The sequence below is a fragment of the Macaca thibetana genome, chromosome 20 (genome assembly GCF_024542745.1).
Source record: "Macaca thibetana thibetana isolate TM-01 chromosome 20, ASM2454274v1, whole genome shotgun sequence".
Lineage (NCBI taxonomy): Eukaryota > Metazoa > Chordata > Mammalia > Primates > Cercopithecidae > Macaca > Macaca thibetana.
Window position 1 is genome coordinate 36,321,342 of NC_065597.1, and position 21,194 is coordinate 36,342,535.

A 21,194-nucleotide genomic window follows, 5' to 3' on the forward strand; every position below is an offset into this window, starting at 1 on the left:
TCTGGCCGTGCCTGGCGGGGGCCGGGCTGGTAATGTAGCCTGCGCCCCAGGTAACGCGCCGATTGCATTAACCCAGCGCCCGGCCCGCTCCGTCTGGAGCCTGTTAGCGCTAATGGAGACTGACAGCGCGGCCGGGGATGGGCAGGGGCGGGAGCGTGGCGCGGGCTCCCAGGGATCTGGGGGACCCGGGCGCGCACTCCCTTTCTATCCTGCGCCGAGCACCGCTCGCCGCTCCCAAGGACACCAGGCTATGATCTCCCACCACGGGGAGCGAGTGATAGACTCTCCAAAACTGGGGTCTGCGTCGTGTCAGAGAGGAGGCAAAAAAAAAAAAAAAAAAAAAAAAAAGGCCTGGGGAAGCAGCGACCGGTGCTGCACCAGCTCTGTCGTCCGCAGCAGGCCACTTAAACTATCTGGTCAGAGTTTCTTTATCAATGAAATGGGAATGTGCGGTTCAGGTCCCAGTACTGCAAATAGGCGGCCAGCAGGCTGTTGGGCAATTTTGTTTGAGCGACTTAGCATATTGACAGGTCACAGCCCAGCACTTACTCCTGCATCTCTGTTATTTATGGGCAGGGTAGCAGGGCATTTGAGGTTGTGACCCGTGTTCTATGAAGCTGAGAACTACTATTTATTCATTCAATTCTTCATGCATTCACCCCTTCACACATTTGTTCTTCCACATGCCCGCTGTGTGCCAGGCACTGTTGTGGGCTCTTGGATTACGCTGACGCAACACAACTCGGAGATTCCTGACCTCATGGAGTTTACTTTCTACCAGCGGAGATAGAGGAAACGGGAAACATCATAAATACACACGTTGTATGACGGTGAGGGAATGGGGGGTCAGTGGGGCTGCAGTTTGCATAAGGGGTCAGGGAATTTGAGAAGGTAACAATTAGACAAGTGAAGGACTGAGTCATTTGGACCTGATAGTCGTTTTCTCATTCATTGATTCATCTATTGATCAATGTATTAATCCATGTAGCAGATGCTCATGTGTGCGTGAACAGTGCTGGCTAGAGAGGAGATAGCCCCTGATTTTAAGGAGCTCCCAGACCAGTGTGTAGGGTCTGTCATAACCCAGTGTGGTCAGGATGGATTGTGACCACAGATGTGTGGGAGTAGGGTGGAGCTGAATCAGCAAGAGAAGCATCCTGTTGATCCAAGGAGGCTTCAGAGAGGTGGCAGTGCTAAGTGGGATGGGTGGGGCTTGATCAACCCAGCCACACTGACCTTTCCATTCTGTAAACATCCTAACCTCAAGCCCACCCCAAGACCTTTACACTTGCTGTTTTCTCTGCCTGAGTTGTTCAAGTTTCAGTCCAGAGGTCCCTTCCCGACCACTCAAATCGAAAATACACCCTCACTCTCTATCCTATCACCCTATTTATTCCTTTGTTACATCACTCTCGGAATTGGTCCTAGTTGTTTAATTTTATGTCCCCCCTTGGGCGGTACGTGAGCTCCATGAGCACAGAGACCTTGTCTGTCTTTTATAGCACATGTTCTGGCACCTGGAACATACTAGAGCATCAACCAGCATGTGAAGTGAATGAGTGAATGAATGAAAGAATGGTGGTGGCCGGGCGCGGTGGCTCACGCCTGTAATCCCAGCACTTTGGGAGGCCGAGGCGGGTGGATCACGAGGTCAGGAGATCGAGACCATCCTGGCTAACACAGTGAAACCCCGTCTCCACTAAAAATACAAAAAATTAGCCGGGCAAGGTGGTGGGCGCCTGTAGTCCCAGCTACTCGGGAGGCTGAGACAGGAGAATGGCGTGAACCCAGGAGGCGGAGCTTGCAGTGAGCCGAGATCCCGCCACTGCACTCCAGTCACAGGGAGACTCCCTCTCAAAAAAAAAAAAAAAAAAAAAAAAAAAATGGTGGTCCGTGGGGGTGTTTAGAGCATCTGTACCAGAAGGACAATCATGACAAACGTCCTCTGGGCAGGATGCAGAGGGGAGAGGAAGGGAAACCTAGAGGGGTGTGGGTTCCCCTGCCTTCTGGGGGCAGAGGACAAAAGGCAGGTGAGGGAAAAGACTGAGCAGAGGTTTGAGGACAAGAGCTCAGAACTGTAGGTTTCCACACATGAAAGGTGTTTATCTCCTTTGATCTATTGGACCATCATGACAATCCTGTAAGGAAAGCAGGAAGAGAATCATCTTTCCATGTTTCAGGTCAGGAAACTGTGGCTCTGTGGGCTTAAGAGACTTATCCAGGGTTCCACAGATTGGAGGTCATAGAGTGGAAATGAGAACCCAAGTCTCCTGGCTTCCAGCCTCTGCTCCCTCCACCAAGTCATGGTGGAGATGCTCAGAATCTCTCTAGTAGTCATGGTCCCCTCCTCTCCTCTACCCCACACCCCATCCAACTGGTTTTCAAGTGCTGAGAATCCCACCTCTGAAACACCCTGCAAAGCCACAACAAAGAACCCTCATCACCCCTCACTGCAGCAGCCTCCTAGCTGGTCACTCCACATTCAGTATCTTTCCAGCTGCATCATCATCACCAACTGCCAGAGCTCTACCTAGAACTCAAGTGTGACCACCTCGTTCCTCTGCCTGAAACTCCTCTGAAACACACCAACACATAAACATGATTTAATTAACTCTGGATTTGAGGTAATTTTATTTTCTTCTCTACACTTCTTTTGCCAACTTTTCGACAATGAGCATTTGATACTTAATCAAACAGAAAAAGATAACCCACAATTTTAAAAAATCCTCCAACCTTTCCAAGATAATGCCTAAACACTTGAGGAATACAGACAAGACTCTGGCTCTTTAACCACACCTCCTGCTATTCTTGTTCTCTCCTCATTTTTCCCACAAATTCTTTATCACCTCCAAAATATGCTTTATTCTCCAGTAATATGAGAGATACTAAACTGCTAGTGGTTCCCAGAATACCGTGTGTTTTTATACACTTCTAGATTTTTTAATATTCTGCTTCCATCATTCTTTTTTCTACCTGGAGAACTCCTATTCATCCTCCAAAACCTCCAGTCACCTTCACTATGAGGCTTTTCCTGATAACCACCTCCTACAACAGTGTCAGACTCCTCTTTTATACTGCTGTGTATATTTGCCTGTACCGTTATTTGTGAGACCTCCCTACCAGGGTCAAGGACAGTGCCTGATGTATTCTGTTACTTAAATGGTGCTCCAGAAACATGTACAATACAGAACTAGAAGAGATTTATTTCTTTGGTTGGGTTTGATGTCTTTGGTTGGTTTCATTTTGTATTGGATTCCTCAAGAAACAGAACTGGAAACAAAGATTTGAATACAAATAATTTATTTAGGAGATAATCCTGGAAGCACTCGTTGGGGAGAGGAGAAGTGAGACAGCAAAGGGAAGGAAACCAATAGAAAGCAGATAAAGGAGCACTTGCTGCTGGGAAACTGGTGCTCAGCCCTGGTGGGGGCCTCGGGGAGACTGCATAGAGCATGCCTCAGTGTTGTCTTGCTTGAGGAGAAGGAAACTGGAGCATTTATCCATGAAGGACGCCCCCAGAGTGTCAACTTCCCAGCAAGTCCAGCCTGTCTGATGAGAGGGATGAGCCTGTCCTGCTGCCAGAGAAAGGCTACCAGCAGAGCCCCAGGTACTGGCAGCACGAAGCCACTGGGTTGGATCTGCATTGGCAGGAACAGTGGATGATAAGGGGTGTGGGCATGGAGCTGGAAGTGTTTGCTACAAGGGTGGAGGGAGGGATTTCCCCCTAACATGCACACCATCAGAGGGCCAATCAACAAGTCTGGGAGCTCCACCTGTAGTTTCAGAGACTACTGGGGGTCAGCAGCGAGAACACTAGGCTGGGACTGGGCTGAAAGGGAAGGCGTCTCTCTCCGTCTCTGGCCCAGACTCCCTGCCATGGGGCCATGTGGCTTCTCTAGGTGCCCTTCTTCCTGCCCAGCCAGGTGGCCTGAGGGCAAGTTGTGCACGGGAGGCTGGAGCATTATCAGAGCTAATGTGATCTCTGGGGAGGCATCACTTCCACTTACCATGGCACTTGGTGACACAGGCCATGGGATAAAAGGCAATGGCTGATTCTGTGAGTCCATCTTTGACCATCTCCCCACAGACATTGGAGCCCTGACACACAGCGACTGGGCTGGGACACATTTAGAATCCAAGGGCCTGTGTCCACTGAGGACGCTATCAGAACCTACACCTCCATGGCACCAATGGGGAGACTAAGGAAAAAAAGGAGGGGAGGTTTACCTGCATATTTGTTTCCTCCCTTCCTCCCTTCCTCCCTCCTTTCCTTCCTTCTTGCCTTCCTTCCTTCCTTCCTTCATCTTTCTTTTTTCTTTCTTTTTTCTTTCCTTTCTTCCTTTTTTCTTTCTCCCTTCCTCCCTTTCTTTCTCTCTTCTTTCCTACCTTCCTTCCTTCCTTTCCTTCTTTCACCCCCTCACTTCTTTCCTTCCTCTTTTTTCCCTCCCTCCCTCCCTTCATTCCTTCCTTCTTTCCTTCCTTCTTCCTTTTCGTTTTGTCTCTCTTTCTTGATCAGGGGACAATAGGCCTATGTCACACTGCAGCTGACCTGCCCTGAATTCATTCATCATTGGTATAAGTTGTGCTGGATTTACAAATAGCATAAGACCTACATCAGCTGAAATCCGCCTCCTTCAGGACACCTCCCACTAAAGAGTCCTGGGAATACCTGAGACTTCCGACCTGCACAGATGTGGCTCAGTGCTTAGATTTTTCTCTTAATTCCTAGCCCAGCTGACCACATTCAGGGACTGGCATTAAAGAGTATCTGTTGCCTGCTGACTTCACATTCACATCCTCTCCCTGGGCTGCTCCCCTGAACTTCATGTGCCTTTATCAAACTACAGACTGGACATCACTACCTGGGTAATCAAAGGCACCTGGAAGTCACCATGTCCAAAGTAGGATCCTTGACCTCCCCTTCCTGACCCACACCACACCTGCTTCTCCACAGTCTCCCTACCAAGGTGATGGCATCTTCTTCCTTCTAGTTCCTTGGGCCACAAACCTTGGAGTCAGCCTTGACTCCTCTTTCTCTTGACCTTCATCCAGTCCTACTGCAAATGGCTGGTTCCAAATCACGTCACACCTCCCCACCTTATGGTGACTTCCCTGATCCAAGCCTCATCACCTTTTGCCTGGATTAATGTGATAGCCTCCGAATGGTCTTCCTGACTTCTCCCCTTATTCCACGAAGTTTAAGTTCCACATAGCTTCTAGAAAGACCTTCTGGAAAAAAGTTCAGAGCCCATCACTGTCTCTCCCCAATGGTTTTTATCTCCTTCAGAATAAAATCTAAAGTCTAATCCCAGCACTTTGGAAGTTTGAGGTGGGAGGAGTGCTTGAACCCAGGTTTGAAACCAGCCTGGGCAACATAGTGAGACCCTGTCTCTACAAAATTTTTTTTAAAATATTAGCCAAGGGTGGTGGGGCGCACCTGTAGTCCCAGCTACTCAGGAGGGTGAGGTGGGAGGATTGCTTGAATCTAGGAGGTGGAAGCTGCAGTGGGCTGTGTTTGTACTACTGTACTCCAGCCTAAGTGACAGAGTGAGACCTTGTCTCAAAAACAAACAAAACTCAAAGTCCTTCCATGGGTGACATGGATGAATAGATAAATGCATTCTTTGGTGGACTTGCCAATGCAAGTCCAACTGAGCCCTGCAGTCCCCATGGGAAGTCAGATCAGAGAGGGACAGAGGTGCTGGGGGAGAAGAGAATAGGAGTGGCCAGTGGTGTGGCAGAAAAGCACTGGGCTGTGAGACAGCACCCTGGGTCCTGACTCGGGCTCTGCTGTTTTCAGGCTGTGCAGTAATGGCCAACTCCATCAGCAAGATGTGGACGGACCATAGAAAGAAGAAAGAGGCAGAGCACATGTCGAAGAGCCAGGGAAGGAGAAAGGGAAGGAGATGCCCAAGGCAAAGGGACTCAGTCTCCCAGGAGGAAAAGAGGAACTTTGCCCTCCCCTACATGAGACCCCAGATATATCCTTTGGCCTTAAGATAGTCATGTGAGTTATGGAGGGCGAAGACTCACAGCTGGTTTAGCTTCCTCTCTAAGACAGAGGGAGGTTTGGCCAGCTGACCAGGCTGCCAGCCTGTACAAGAGCTCTGTCCACCTGAGAATATCAGAACTGGACAGAATCTCAGAAATCTTACATCCAGTTGTCACTCTGTTAGAACACTATGTATTCCTTAGATAATCTGATGAGGCATGGAATTTCCATCCAGAAATATGCGCGCGCGCACACACACACACACAGCACACACACACACACAGCATTTTTAAATTTAGTATGAAATTTATCATACTTAAGAAAAAAGTGTACACAGTACATCTTTTCATGTATTTGTCTTTTTTAATGTACACAGCATTTTAAATAGAGTTTGGGGCAGATTTGCAAATCCTGCTTGAATCTCTTATCTCTCTTATCTCTCATCTCAGAATCTCTTAAAATAAAATATGTATTATCTTTTTCACAGTTCAAATAATAATAATATGAACACACAAGAACCCACCTACCCCTCTGGGTTAAGAAATAAAATATCTCCATACCTCACAAGCCCGCATCCACCCCACACCCCCTAAGCACATTCACCCCTATTCCCTGCTCCAAAATAAACATTATCCTGAGTTTGGCAATCACCACTTCTTTGTTTTTCTTTATAATATTACCATCTATGAATATATTTCTAAACAATGCATTGTTAGTTTATTCTTCTTCAAACTTTATGTAAAAGGAATCACACTATAGATATTGTTCTGTGACTTTTTTGGCCCAATATCATGTTTCTGAGATTCATCCTTGCTGATGGGGTTGGCTGTAGTTCACTCGTTTCCATTGTTGTTTATATTCAGTCTATTGTATGAATAATAACAATTTATTTATTCACCCAACTGTGAAGGACATTTGGATTGTTTCCAGTTTTTTTTGTTTTGTTTTGTTTTTGTTTTTGCATTTTGAAAAATACTGTCTATATATGCTTTAAGATGTCACCTACACAAATGTGCAAGACTTTTCCTAGCGTTTATTCTTAGGAGTGAATTGCTGGTTTGTAGGGTATGTATTTGTTTAGCTTTATTAAGTAATGCCAAACCATTCTGTAAAGTGTTTGTACTAATTGAAACTCCCTCTACCACCATGTCAATTCTTCATATCTAATTTCTTCACATCCTCCCTAACCCTTGGTATTACCTAGGCTTTTAACTTTTGCCAAACTTTTGGGTGTGAAATGGTATCTCACTGTAGTTTTCATTTGCACCTCCATGACTTCTAATGATGTTCAACATCTTCTCACAAATGCTTATGGGTCATTTGTGTTTCTTTTTCTTCTGTGAGATGATGATACATATTGTTTGTACAATTTTCTATAGGCTTGTTAATCTTTTTCTTATTAATTCACAGTACTTAATAATATATCCTGGGTACTAATCTTTGAAATGTTGTCAACATCTTTTCTTGGATGCATTGTAAGGCTTTTTGCTCTGTTGGGTGACTTTGATAAGTAGAGGTTATTAGCTTCAATGTAATTTAATGTAGCAATCTTTTCTTTTGGTTTCTGTATTTATGTCTGGTTTAAGAAATATGTCCCTGGTTGATATTTTCCAAAGTTATATTTTAAAATTTGACAGTTTTGTCCTTCATATTGATGTCCACCTGGAGTTGATTTTTGTATAGGGTGTGAAGTAGGGATTCCATTTCATTATTTTTCGTTTGACTAACAGATAACAAATTGTCCTGACCCAGTCCTTAAGTAGTTTCATCTTCTCTGCTCTAATCATCAGAGAATTATCTATCATAAACTAAGTTTCCTTGTACAGTCGGGTTTTTGTCTGGGCTCTCTCTTCTGTTCTGTTGATCTATTTATCTGTGCCCAAGAATTACCACACAGTCTTTTTTTTTTTTTTTTTTTTTTTTTTTTTTTTTTTTTTGAGACAGAGTCTTGCTCTGTCCCCCTGGCTGGAGTGCAGTGGCGCGATCTTGGCTCACTGCAAGCTCCACCTCCTGGGATCATGCCATTCTCCTGCCTCAGCCTCCTGAGTAGCTGGGACTACAGGCGCCCGCCACTGCGCCCAGTTAATTTTTTGTATTTTTTTTTTAGTAGAGACGGGGTTTCACCGTAGTCTCGATCTCCTGACCTTGTGATCCGCCTGCCTCGGCCTCCCAAAGTGCTGGGATTACAGGCGTGAGCCACTGCACCCGGCCACCACACAGTCTTAATTAACATTGTTTTATAATACACTTTCCTATCTGGTGGAGCAAGATTCTCGAGCTCCTTTTCTTTGGAAATGTCTTGGCCATGCTCTTCCCTACAAATTTCTGAACCACCTTGCAGAGTTCCATGAAAAACCCCACTGGAATTTCAATTGTTATTGCATTAAATCTATAGATCAATTTGAGGGAGAACTGACATCATCACAGTGTTTAGTCTTCCCATCCAATAGCACAGTACATGTTTCCATGTATTTGTCTTCTCTAATGTACACAGCATTTTAAATAGAGTTTGGAGAGAATATGCAAACTCCTGCATGAAATCCATCTCAGTCTCTTAAAATTATTGCCCTCTAGTGTCTGAGCTCTTTTCTTTTTGCTCAGAAAACACTTCCCAATGGCTTCACCAGGAATACATTCGGACCAAAGTGATTCTTACAGTTATCTTCCCACTTCTTTCTTACTTGTCTCACTGGCTCTCTGATATCTATTCTTGGGAAACAGCAAATAAAGCTTTTGTGGAGCCTGGAGAGACAGAATGGTATCTAGGCTAAAAGCATGAACTTAAGAGCCACTAGCCTCAATTTTAACCTTGACTCCTCTGTGGACTATCTGTGAAATCCCGGCCAAGTTCCCCTACTTTTCCGTGTCTCAGTTTCTTTTCCTTCCTTCCTTCCTTCTTTCCTTCTTTCCTTCTTTCCTTCCTTCCTTCCTTCCTTCCTTCCTTCCTTCCTTTCTTCCTTCCCTCTTTCTTTCTTTCTTTCTTTCTTTCTTTCTTTCTTTCTTTCTTTCTTTCTTTCTTTCTTTCTTTCTTTCTTTCTTTCTTTCTTTCTTTCTTTCCTTTCTCTCTTTCTTTCTCTCTCTCTTTCTTTCTTTTTCTCTCTCTCCCGCCGTCTCCTTTTCTTCTTCTTCTTCTCCTCCTCCTCCCCCCTCCTCCTCCTTCTTCTTTCTTCTTCTTCTTCTTCTTCCTCTTCTTCTTCTTCTTCTTCTTCTTCTTCTTCTTCTTCTTCTTTTTCTTCTTGTCTGTTTCTTCTTCTCCTTCTTCATCTTCTTCTTCTCCTTCTCCTCCTCCCCTCCCCCTCCCTCTCTCTTTCTTCCTCTTCTTCTTCTTCTTCTTCCTTTCTCTCTCTCTTGTTCTTCTTCTTCTCTTCTTCTTCTTCTTCTTCTTCTTCTTCTTCTTCTTCCTTTCTCTCTCTCTTGTTCTTCTCTCTTTCTTTCTTTCTTTCTCTCTCTCTCCCTCCCTCTACCCTCCCTCCTCTCTCTTTCTCTCTCGCTCCCTCTTCCCTCCCTTCCTCCTTCCCTCCCTCCCTCCCTCCCTCCCTCCCTCCCTCCTCCTTCCTTCCTTCCTTCCTTCCTTTTGGTATAGGTGGGGTATAGTTACATTGCCCAGGCTGGTCTCATACTCCTGGGTTCAAGCAATTCACCTGTCTCAGCCTCTTGAAATGCTTGGATTACTGGCATGAGCCACCAGGCCTGGCCTCAGTTTCTTCATCCGTGAAATGGGTAAGATGATGATGAGGATAAGGGCACTTAGCTCATAGAACTGCTGAGAGAATTAAATGAGTAAATACATGTAAAGCACCTAGACAGTGCCTGGTATCACATACGTGTTACTTCTTATTGTTGTTGGTATCAAAACATTTAATTTCTCTACGTCTGTGGGAGGCAGGGATCTTCTCCAGAATTTTAATTTAGATTTCTCTGACTTCAAATTACAAGACTGGGATAAAATAGCAAATATGTGTTGGTATAACAAGTGTGGCCTTTGGACTTACAAAACAAAAGCTGGGTTGAAAGCCTGGTTTCATTACTTGCTGGCTAGGTGACTTTTGGCTTCTAAGCCTTAGCGTTCCCACCTATAAAATGGGGATGACAACACCTGTGAAGATAATTAGTGGGTAGCACTGTGTGAAGGGTCACATTTCTTAAGGCTCTACGATGCAGTGGTACTTGTGTCCTCAAAGGTCACTGTTTCTTCCTAGTGACCTTTTGCCTCTTTTCTACTTTTCCAGCTCATGCCTCTGGCAGATTTGTTAAAAGTGCAGATTCCTGGGCCCCACCCCAGAAATTTGAATTTAGTGGGTCTGCAGTGGGAGCTAGGAATCTGCATGTTTGTGGCATGTTTATTCCTGTTAAAAAAATAACTTGAGCTTTCAGATAGTTGAACATGGGGAGGTTCCTGGAGGGTGGTGCACCAGGGAGAGCATGGAAACTCCAATCCTCTTCCCCCAAAAGCCACCCTACTCATCTCTTCATCTATATCCTTTGCAATATCCTCTATAATAAAATGGTAAATGTGAAATCACAACAGAATCTGTTCAGTAAGGTAATAGGAAATCATATAGCCAGCACGATGGCTCCCCAGTGATCTGCACTTCCCAATACTCAGGCCCCTGTGGAACGCCCTCCCACACCGAGTCAGGGCTGGCCTTGTCTGAATAGTGGAATGTGGTAGGAATAATGCTCTGGGACTTTCCAAGTGAGGTAAGTAAAACAAGCCTTGCAGCTCTGCCCACAACTCTCTCTTGGAACCTTCAGTCTCCATGTGTGAAGTCCAACTTCCCTGAGGGTGCCATGCTGGAGAGATCACAGAGAGAGGCTCTGAGACCACAAAAAGAGAAAGAAATGTCCAGCCGGCCCCTAGTCATTCTAGCTTCAGCCAACCAAGTTATCCCAGTTGAGACCCTTGACATCATGGAACATCAACGAGTCATTCCCTTTAAGCCCTGACCCAAATGAAGACTCATGAGTAAAATAAATAATTGTTGCTCTTTAAAAAAATAGTAAATCCAGTATTAGTGACGTGTTTCATAACCTTTGTCCCAAGTTGAGAGTGACTGTGGCAATTTGTGGGCAATTCAGCTCCCTCAGACTGGTGTGTCCTCCTTTTGCTCTGACCGCTTGGCAAAAAACAGCCATTTCCTGCCTGGGCTCTCTATTCCATGAAGATATGAATGGGTCCCTTCTGAAACATGGAAGGGAAAAAAGCTGCCTCACGTTCACTGTCTAGGGGACTATCTAGGAGGCAGCAGGAGCATCCATCAACCCCCCAGAGCAGGGGCATGGAAGGGTGAAGGAACAGAAGTGTGAACTGCACCCTCTTCAAGGGAATCATAAGGCCTTAGCTCAGGGTTGTCTGCAATGAAGCCAAGGCCTGGGGGATGCACCTAGTCTGGGCTGGTCCTGCTCTGCATTCGTGCCCAGGATCCTGAACCTACTAAATTATTTAGTGATAGTGGTACATGCAGTAGTTCACCCTCTGTGGACTACATACAGAGAACACCTGCCTGAAACATGTTCTTAAGGAGTCTGCCTCCTCCTCTGTATTCTCAACCCTCAAAATGAAAGCTGGGTGGTCTTTGGGTAAGGACAGGGGAACTAGGAGGTAGGGTGCAGGGTGATGATTTGCTACCCCTCTTTCTGGTAAATACCACCACCTTCCCTTCCTAGTTTCTTAGGAGGCCCTTGATCTCTGGATCCCTTAATGTGATCAGCAGGAATAGTGGCACTCAACTTCTGTACCGCCTGGGAGTTCAAATCCTGGCTTTCACTTAGCAGCTTTGCTGCCTCGAGCTGATGTGTGCCTCAGTTTTCTCACTTATCAAATGGGGCTTAGGGCTGGGTGCGGTGGTTCTCGCCTGTAATCGCAGCACTTTGGGAGGCTGAAGCAAGTGGATTGCCTAAGCCCAGGAGTTTGAGACCAGCCTAAGCAACATGGCAAGACTCTGTCTCTACAAAAAATACAAAAATTGCAAAAATTAGCCAGGCGTGGTGGTGCACACCTTCAGTACCAGCTACTCAGGAAGGCTGACATAAGAGGACCGCTTGAGCATGAGAGGTCAAGGCTGCAGTGAGCCATGATCACGCCACTGCACTCCAGCCTGGGTAACAGAGTGAGACCCTGTCTCAATAATAATAATGATAATAAAATTGGGCTCATTATAGTATCTTATCTATTGGGGGAGTTGGAGGGCTTAATTGCATCAGCGACTGCAAAGTGCATCAGCAGTGATGAGCACATACTATAAACACGATAGACATTTGCTATACACTTGACAGTTCTATTCACTTAACAAAATGGGTGAGGGTACTATGCTAAGTATCATTTCATACAAGACGATCATTGTTCTCATTTTACAGATTGAAGACAATGCTGAAAGTGGCTAGATGTCCTGTCCTGGACTGCATCGCTAGAGCGGGACAGAGGGTGGGGTTTAAGCCCCGATCCCGGCGGGCTCCAGGGCATACACTCTTCACCCCTGTTCTATCTCCATGGCTCGGCGGTTGCCAGTTTGGGCCTCACTTGCCTCACTCCATCTCTCTGCTCGAGCTCCCTATTCTCAGCAGGGCTGCTCACCCTTTTTGGCTGGGAAACTTGAGGCCATGGCTGATGCATTTCTGAACCCAGACATTGTGGTTCGTCAACCACCATCTCCTTTGACCCTTTCCCCTCAAGCAGCTAGAGTCCTTCCCTCTTCAAGATTCACCTCCCACCTCAAGCTCTTAGATCCACCCCTCCCAGCAGTACTAGGATCTGCCCCAACCCCATTTTGTTTCTCTTCTATTTTTCTTCTCTGTCCCCTCTGCCTTTGTCCTGCCCACCTTCCAGGTCTTCAGCATCCGCTGCCAGTCTCCCCTTACTGCTGTGTGTCATGGGCTTTGCCCTTCCTCCCAGGTAGCTGGCAGAAGAACCCTCCACTTCTTTGCCCCACTTTGTACCTCCCTGCCTCACTTCCACTCCCGAAATTACACGGGATAGTAGCAGAGCAAGAGGTCAGACCTGACTCCGACACGTGGTCCCAGGGTCTTCCCACACCTACGTCCTCTCTATGGAATGTTTCTCAGAGCAGGTAGTTGAACATTGCTCTGGCATCACTCTGAAGGAAGGAGATGTATGAAAGATAGGTTTCGATGAGGAGGCTGGGAAGAGTTGGAAGTCCAGGTGGGGGTGGCAGTGAGGGGAGGGTCCAGGCTGCGAAGGATCTTTGGTGATAACAGAGGTGGGAAGAGGTCATCATGAGGCCACCCTGCCTGTTCCAAGTGCCACAGGAATCCTCACTGAACTCTTGTAAGGGGACTGGCAGCTGGTCTACACTGCCCACGTGTGGATGCGAGCCATGGAGCTGAAGCTGAAGTGCATGTCCTGGGGAGAGTTAGGTCAGGAGTTGATGGAGAGACTTAGGCCTTAGGAGAAGACTGAGGGACAGACCTGCTGGCCTCAGGAATGGACATGCAGTCACCAGGGGGTGCTACACATATATTCTGTGTGGCCCAAGAGCAGACCCAGAGCCACAAACACGTGCTTCAAGGAATCAGACCCCAGCTCAATGTAGCCCAGGAGGGAGGTGGAATGGCTGTGTCTGGGAAGGCTGGGGACTGCCCTCCGAGGAGTGAGTGCCTGCCTGCCCCTGCCTCAGGCTCAGGGAGAACCAGTCCGGGTAGCTGGAGAATGGAGTGGGGCTTTGTTTCAAAATTTTCCAATTTTGCTAATAGTGTCCCTCCCTTTTTTTCTCCCTATCCTCCAGCCCACCTGTAACAAGACCTCTCGCCATGCCCCCATCCCTTAGAGACCACGATGGTCAGAGCTTAGAGGGACCTTGCAGATCTCTCCTAAAGTAAAGAAGTGCAGCCCCAAGGAAAAGGGGCAATGGCTCAGGGCTGTGCAGGCCCTTCTTTGAGTAACTTTGAATCACAGAGGGAGAAAGTGCCACTGCTTTTCATGCTTTTTTAGCCCTGATTATGGAAGGAGTGAGTCTCAATCTGGTGTTCATGTGTCTGTAACGACTTTCACTTACTAATCGCCAGTTCAACAGAGGGAAGTCAGGCTTTGGGTCAGAACTTTCAGGCCCAAACCACATCGAACTAGAATCTCCTATCAGTGCTTTCTTTTCATTGCTTTATTTTTACAGTTATCTATTTATGGCATGTGATATTAGTGTTTTATTTATTATACGATGACAGTATAAAGTTTCTTTCTTTATTTCTTACTGGTAACTTAAAAAATGCGGATTATTCCCAAGCATGTATCTACACTGTCACTACAGAGTATTTCTGCTCTCACTAGATACCTGCTCTGTAGTGTTCATAGATGCCAGACAGTGAAAGCTTAGATACACGTTTGGGAATAATCCGTCTTATCTACATACATAATACTTACCTAATAGCACATATTAAATATATGATATACATACATATAATGCATAAATATATAACAATATGTATTATTAAATATAAATATATAATATAGTATTAGGAATAATTGATATATTATTAGGAATAATCGATATACATACCATATACACACAAGCACACATATTCAATATATACATATACTGTATATGTACCTATGTATGCACTATATGTATATATTATTACTTACAATTACACATGTACATTTACATATAACTAAAATGTTGTGTATATCCCTAAAATTTTATACATATAAACTATATATGAAAACATATATATAAATTTTTTTATATAAAACATATTTATCTTTGTGTGAGGCTTAACACACAGAAAATTGAAGTGATTACAAATGCACTTTTTACATAGTGAAAACACCCATGAAACCATATCCAGGCCATTAAAAGAAGAAGAAAAAAATGATCAGAATCTGAGGAGTCCCCCTGGTTGCCCCTCCCTGTCAACATCTCCCTCCTCCCCAAAGGTAACTGCTATCTGTACCTTGAACCCCATAGATTTATTTTGCCTGTCTAAACCATTTTATGCATCACTTTTGCGCATGTTTAAAGTTTATACAGTTGGCCTTATTCCGCATGAATCCTCCTGCAAATATTCTTGAGGTTTTTCCATGTTGATACTTGAGCTTCCTTTTTAAAACAAATGTATTTAATTAAGAAGAATGAGTTGATTTAAAGGAAACATCAAATTCATACTAGGACAAGTTGATCAGGGAGTGCCAGAATTCAGGCAACGTTGGCTCTAAGCCCAGTATCTTCCCCTTTTACAGGCGTGCAAACCGAGGTCAAGGGCCGTAAGAGCTGTACCGCAGGTCAGTCTGCATGTTCACGACACAACTGGGATGAGGTTCCAGCCCAAGTGCCTGAGGCCAGAGATCTTTCCTACTACGTCATGTTGGCAAGAACATTCCCCTCCGCCTTACCCTACCCCACAGCTCTATTCCGTATCCAACGTTGGCTCTTAACCTTGAACTGCAGAAAGTAAGCTGTTTTTGTTGTGTTTTATTGATCATTTTAGAATTAAGCCTAGAGTCAGGGTGGTGTGTTATTGGGGGACCAAGTCCCACCAAGGCAGCTGTCCAGCCTTCAAAGTTATGACAAGCCTTCCACTTGGCAGCCCACCTCGGTGACCTATATTTTAATATGTGCTATTAGATTATTGCTAATGAGACATCTTAGGGATAAAAGAATTATGCTCGCTGCCGGGCTATGGTAAAAGTACAATTGAATTAAAGGCTGAAATCGTTTAGGACTCTGCTAGACAACCTGTCCCCCAGGCTGGGCCCGAATGGAGATATTAAGCTTTGGAAATTACACAGGAAAAATAAGTATAATTGATCTAAGGTAACTTCACTCGTCTAAATTAAATAATGTGATTGTTACAGGCAGAAAGGCTCAGGATGAGGAGCCGGGCGGAAAAGGCTTGCTATCTGCAAACAAAGTTATAAGTGAAAGCCCCGGGGAATTGACTTTCCCCTGATGAGCCGAGCACCCTCCTGATGGCTTCTGAGAGTCCACTTGGGCATCAGCAGGAAATGGACCTGGTCTGAATGTTATAGAATCTGAGGTTTACCAGGCGCCTCTGACCACCATCCTCACCAGCCCCTTCCCAATGCCCTAGCGAGCTCATGCCCCACCCGGCAAATTGTCCAGTGCTGTGTGCACAACTCTCTTGCTTAGAAGAGATTTCTCTATCCCAGCACTTTGGGAGACCATGGTGGGCGGATCATCTGAGGTCAGGAGTTCGAGACCGGCCTGGCCAACATGGTGAAACCCCGTCTCTACTAAAAATATGAAAAAATTAGCCAGGCATGGTGGCAGGTGCCTGTAATCCCAGCTATCTGGGAGGCTGAGGCAGGAGAATTGCTTGAACCCAGGAGGCAGTGGTTACAGTGAGCTGAGACCACGCCATTGCACCCCAGCCTGGGCAACAGAAACGAAACTTTGTTTCAAACAAAACAAAACAAAACAAACAAACAAACAAAATAAGAAGAGATTTCTCTGCTGGTGGCTATAGCTGCTTTTGTTTCCATCCACAGGAGTCTTGTGCTCTGCGAAGCCTAAGGTCCATGCACCCTCATCTCCCTGGAGCCGGCCTCCAGAACCCCATGCCATCATCTGTAAATGCACAATTGTGTGCAGAGTGCCAATTACAGACCAGTCTTTAAATGAAGATATTGTATTTGCAGAACTTCGGAGCTCTGTCTCCAAGGCGTTCCCTTTCTCTGGTCCAAATATTTGCACTCCACCAACCCTCTCACTGATTCCAGGTTCTTCCGGGCAATGCTAGTCCTGATGCTGTTCATTGAAAGGCAGATGCTGGAGTCTCCCAGGCAGGAAGAGGTCCTGCAAACCTATGAGGGCTGAGATTTCCCAGGTCCTCCATTGATTTCCTTCTGCCCCCACTGGCGGCTCCCTTTGCTTTCCCTAGCATCTGTCTGTCCCACCCCTAGGCAACACAGCTGACTGCCAGCAAGGTGAGACTTGGGGGTTCCCCAGCTATTCTTACCTTGTCCCAAACATTGCTGTTCTTAGGCCATAAAGCCCATAGTTAAGCCTCATGTTTTAAGTATCACCCTTCTCTGGCTAAAAACCAACTAGAATATGTTAAAAAAAAATAAAAAAGAGAGAGAGACAGAGAGAGAGAGAGAGAGATTTCCTCTCTCCCTCCAATCTTTCTTTTTACCTCCTTCCCTTCCTCCCTCCTTTCTTTCTCCCTTCTTTCTTCCCTCCTTCTCTCCCTTCCTTCCTTGCCTCTATTAAACATTTCTTGAGTCATCCCTGTGTATCAGGAACAATTCTATGAGCCAGGTTTATAGTGGTAAACAAGACAGGTGAGTTTCCTGCTTAAAGTCAAGCCAGGAGAAAAGTCTAGAAACAAATAAACAAGGAAATAAGTAAGATGTGGATAGATCTTGACGAGTTCCCAGAGTGGTAAGTTAGACGCAGACTGTCTGGGAAGGACCTGTGGCCAGCTGCTCAGAAATGTCCTCTTCAAGGTCTCTTGAGTTGAGCCCAGCCCTGCAGAGAGCCAGGGAGGAGTGAGTTAGGAAGAGGCAGCACCAAATTCAAAAGCACTGGGGAGAGTTGGAGGGAGGCTGAGCAGAGAAAGAAGGGCAGTGTCATCCAAGTTGTGAGCAAGGGGAGATGAGAGTGAATGAAGTAGTGGGAGTGACCTGATTTTTAAGTCACCTTTTGGCCACTCTAAGGAGGATGGCTTTTACTCTGAACACAGTGGGAAAGCCATTGAAGGCTTCATAGCTCAGTAGTGTGATCAAGTTTGTATTTTAAAGGATCCGTCCCATTGCTGTGTGTAGGGTGGTGGGCAGGGGTGAAGCAGGGACTGGTCAGGAGGCCCTGGAGCCACCCAGGAGGGGAGAGGGTGAGAAGAGTTGAGGCTCTTCATCCAGGCAGGAGGAGAAAGATTGGCTGGAAAACAGAAGTGGTTGTAATGACTTTCTAAAGTCCATCACACAAGGACCGTCTGGGGACATTTTCTGATTCTAAAAAAATATAAAGAAATAAATTTAAAGACTAAATGAACATTCTCTCTCTAGTTCTTTATAGATACGATTGCCCTGGCTCAGAAAACTTGCTAACTTGTCCCATCCTGCTGGGAAACCATCTTTGGGCCTTTCTCTGCCTTTTAAAATCAGACAAACAGAAGCAGCTTCAAAGGCTGCTGGCTCTCTTGATCAGTCTGTGAATAGGACAGAACACAGATTTTGGTGGTTCTTAAGTACATCCTCAAATCTCACCCTGTCAATGAAAAGGTGGGTTTTTAGAATGTGGAACATGAGAAGTCTCTGTTTCTTAAAAGCCAGTTATTGAGTTTGAGAGACTGTCCACATTCATCCCTAGAGATGATGCTTTTTAAAGCAGAAGCACAAGCTGAAGCTCCAACTTTCCCAGTATGGGCCTTTTCTGTTAATTCAGGAGGGAAAAATGAATTGAATCTCATATACCTCAATCCTCCCCATTGCACTTTGCACAGGATCCACTCTGGGCCTCAGCTTTTCCCTCTGTATAATGGGTGAAACGGTTCCCAGCATTCACACCTGCTCTGACTTTCTTTGTCAGGGGGAGACAGATTCTTACCAAGAGGGAGTGAGTGGCCATGATGGACTTATGGACACTGTCACTGGCGGCACTACCCAAGAATGCTTTGAGTGAATGGTGACCCCCCCCCAACCCTCTAATTGTGTCCTGGGGCGGGGAGCTGCTACTGACCAGGCAGGACTCGAGTGAGAGGGGAGGGCCAGAGGCAGGATGGTCTGGCTCAAAGGGCTCACATCAGTGTTGTAATTACGTTTTCCCGACTTCTCCTGTTGTTTTGGCCACTTGGGGTCTTTACAAAACCTTCATTACTTTCCAATTGTCTGATTTTCTGTTTTCCTGTTACCTTCAGACTTTAAAATTAGTTCAGTGACTCAGCCATTTGACTTCTTATTAATTCCAGGCTCCTGTATCCCATCTGTCCATCCCCCTTCCCGTTTTTCAGAAGCCTGGCTTGTATAATACTTTAACTCTTCCCAGGCAGACACAGATGAAGCCACTGCCAGTCACTCCCTGTTACCTGTGCCTCTGAAGTATCATGGTTCTGGGTTACCTCCCACTTGTTACATTTTATGTGCAGAGAGTCTCATTTCCAGAGTAGAAAGAGAATTCTGAAGTTTCTGCACATTTTCTTAAAATAAAAAGTCAAGACCCCAAATAGATGGGTCAGTTGAATACCACAAAATATTGCTAATAAGATAAATCACAAAATTTCTAGGATAGAAAGGACTTCAGAGTTTATCCAAAACAACCCTTCTCTTTACCATTTAGTCCCAAGGGTGGCCATTTCCCATGTGCTTGAAGTCCTCCCATGACGAAGTGTTTGCTACTTCCACACACAACTGATTTCACCTTCAGACATCTCCCATTGTTAGGGAGTTCTTTAGGTCAAGATCTGCCTCCCTTTAGCTTCCACCGGCTGGCCCTGGGTTTGGCTCCTGGATCCACACAAAATAAGTGTGTACTCACCCTTCTACATAGTAACTCTGCAGACATTGAGGACAGGAACGACCACTCCCTCTCCCCACCCCCATCACCACCACCCACCCTGGGTTTGCTCTTCTCTGGGTAGTCCCTGCCTTTACGTGGGTCTTAAGAGACTGGCTTCAAATCAAAGCCACTGGAATTGCCTTTGGAATTCAACAGCTGCCAGGGACATCAAAGCTAATTGCTTAAGAGGCCACGGGGACACATTTCATCCCTGCCTCAGCCACTGACTTTCTCTGGTTTCATTTATCTGGTTTACATCGATTGCATCCCTGAGAAATGCAAACATTTGTACTGCTTCACTACCCTCAAGAGACCTGCCCCTCCTCTCTCACCAAGGACAGGTCATAACTATTTGGAATCACTGAAGAAGGTGCCTGCCAAGGGTCACTAGGGAAGCTGTGGCATTGCAGAGCCCAATGTTCAGGGCGGATCATGGAAGGAGTTACCTCTATTACCGGGAGTCACCACCAACTAGCGCCTTGTAGGCCAGCTACAGCCCCCAGTGGTGTTTGTTTGGTACACCCAGTGCTTTGCAATCCAGGAAATTTCACATAAAACTTCTGCGATTCTGGCTCCTTATAAAGCATCAGGAGCTCTGTCTGACCACTCTGTGTGTGTGTGTGTGTGTGTGTGTGTGTGTGTGTGTGTGTGTGTGAGAGAGAGAGAGAGAGAGAGAGAGAGAGACAGGGTCTCCCAGGCTGGAGTGCAATGGTGCAATCTTGGCTTACTGCAACCTCTGCCTCCCCATTTCAAGTGATTCTCCTGCCTCAGGCTCCCAAGTAGTTGGGATTACAGTCACGTGCTACCCATACCCGGCTAATTTTTGTATTTTTAGTAGACATCGGGTTTTGCCAGGTTGATCAGGCTGGTCTCAAACTCCTGATCTCAAATGATCTGCCCACCTAGGCCTCCCAAAGTGCTGAGATTACAGGTGTGAGTCACTGTGCCTGGCTGTCTGGCCACTCTTGAGTTTAGGAGAGGTCACAAGCTCTTCTGGTGGGCCCCAGGCTCCTTATTTGCTACCTGCCTTATGTTTCTGACCAGCCTCTGTGATGTTTGGAATCCCTGCCCTGGACACTTCCACCTCTTTGCACCAGCACTGGCCTGATGGTGGTGGAAAGGGCTATCACTGTCTGGGAAAGGGCTATCACTTTGCCTCTATATGAACACCCAGGAGTCTCCATTCCCACCAACCTCCTTAGCCATTGGTGGGCATCCATCTGAACTCCTACCTGTGGGAGCGTTGCCATTCATCTTTGCACATACCATTCTCTCCATCTAGGGCACTCTTTCCCACCCCCGCAATCTTACCCCACTGCCCACCCCATTGTCTGATAAAGGAGTATCCATCCTGCAGGATGTTTCTTTCTCTGAGTGCATGGTGTTGTGGTGTGAACCTTCATTTCCCTGGGCTCCCTTAGCATACTTTTTTGTTTGTTTGTTTTTATGCATTTGCATCTTTTTATGCTTTAGCATCTTTCCCACGGGAAAGAAGAAAAAGCAGAGCCCCTGCAGGCAGTGTGATCTCAGATCTACACACGTGAAACAGAAGATTATGTAATCTGATAAAATCATGGTTATTGTTACCCTCAAAGGACTGTAGAATCTCAATGTGTGTTCACATTTATGGTGTCCTAGATGAACCAGAAATAAACTCCAGAGTGACACCACTCAGGGTGGGGGCATTGTACATCACTGTACAAACACCAGGCAAACCTGGTGTTTGGAGTGTAAAC

General features: G+C 45.9%; 1 long non-coding RNA gene across 1 annotated transcript in view; it reads left to right on the forward strand.

Moving 5' to 3' along the window:
* Positions 1–2,306: 2,306 nt before the first annotated feature.
* LOC126944159 (uncharacterized) overlaps positions 2,307–21,194 on the forward strand; it is a 55,182-nt gene continuing 36,294 nt past the window's right edge. The window contains exons 1-2 of the long non-coding RNA XR_007721963.1: positions 2,307–2,624; positions 15,183–15,393. This is a non-coding gene — a long non-coding RNA (uncharacterized LOC126944159). The remainder of the gene's footprint in view (positions 2,625–15,182; positions 15,394–21,194) is intronic.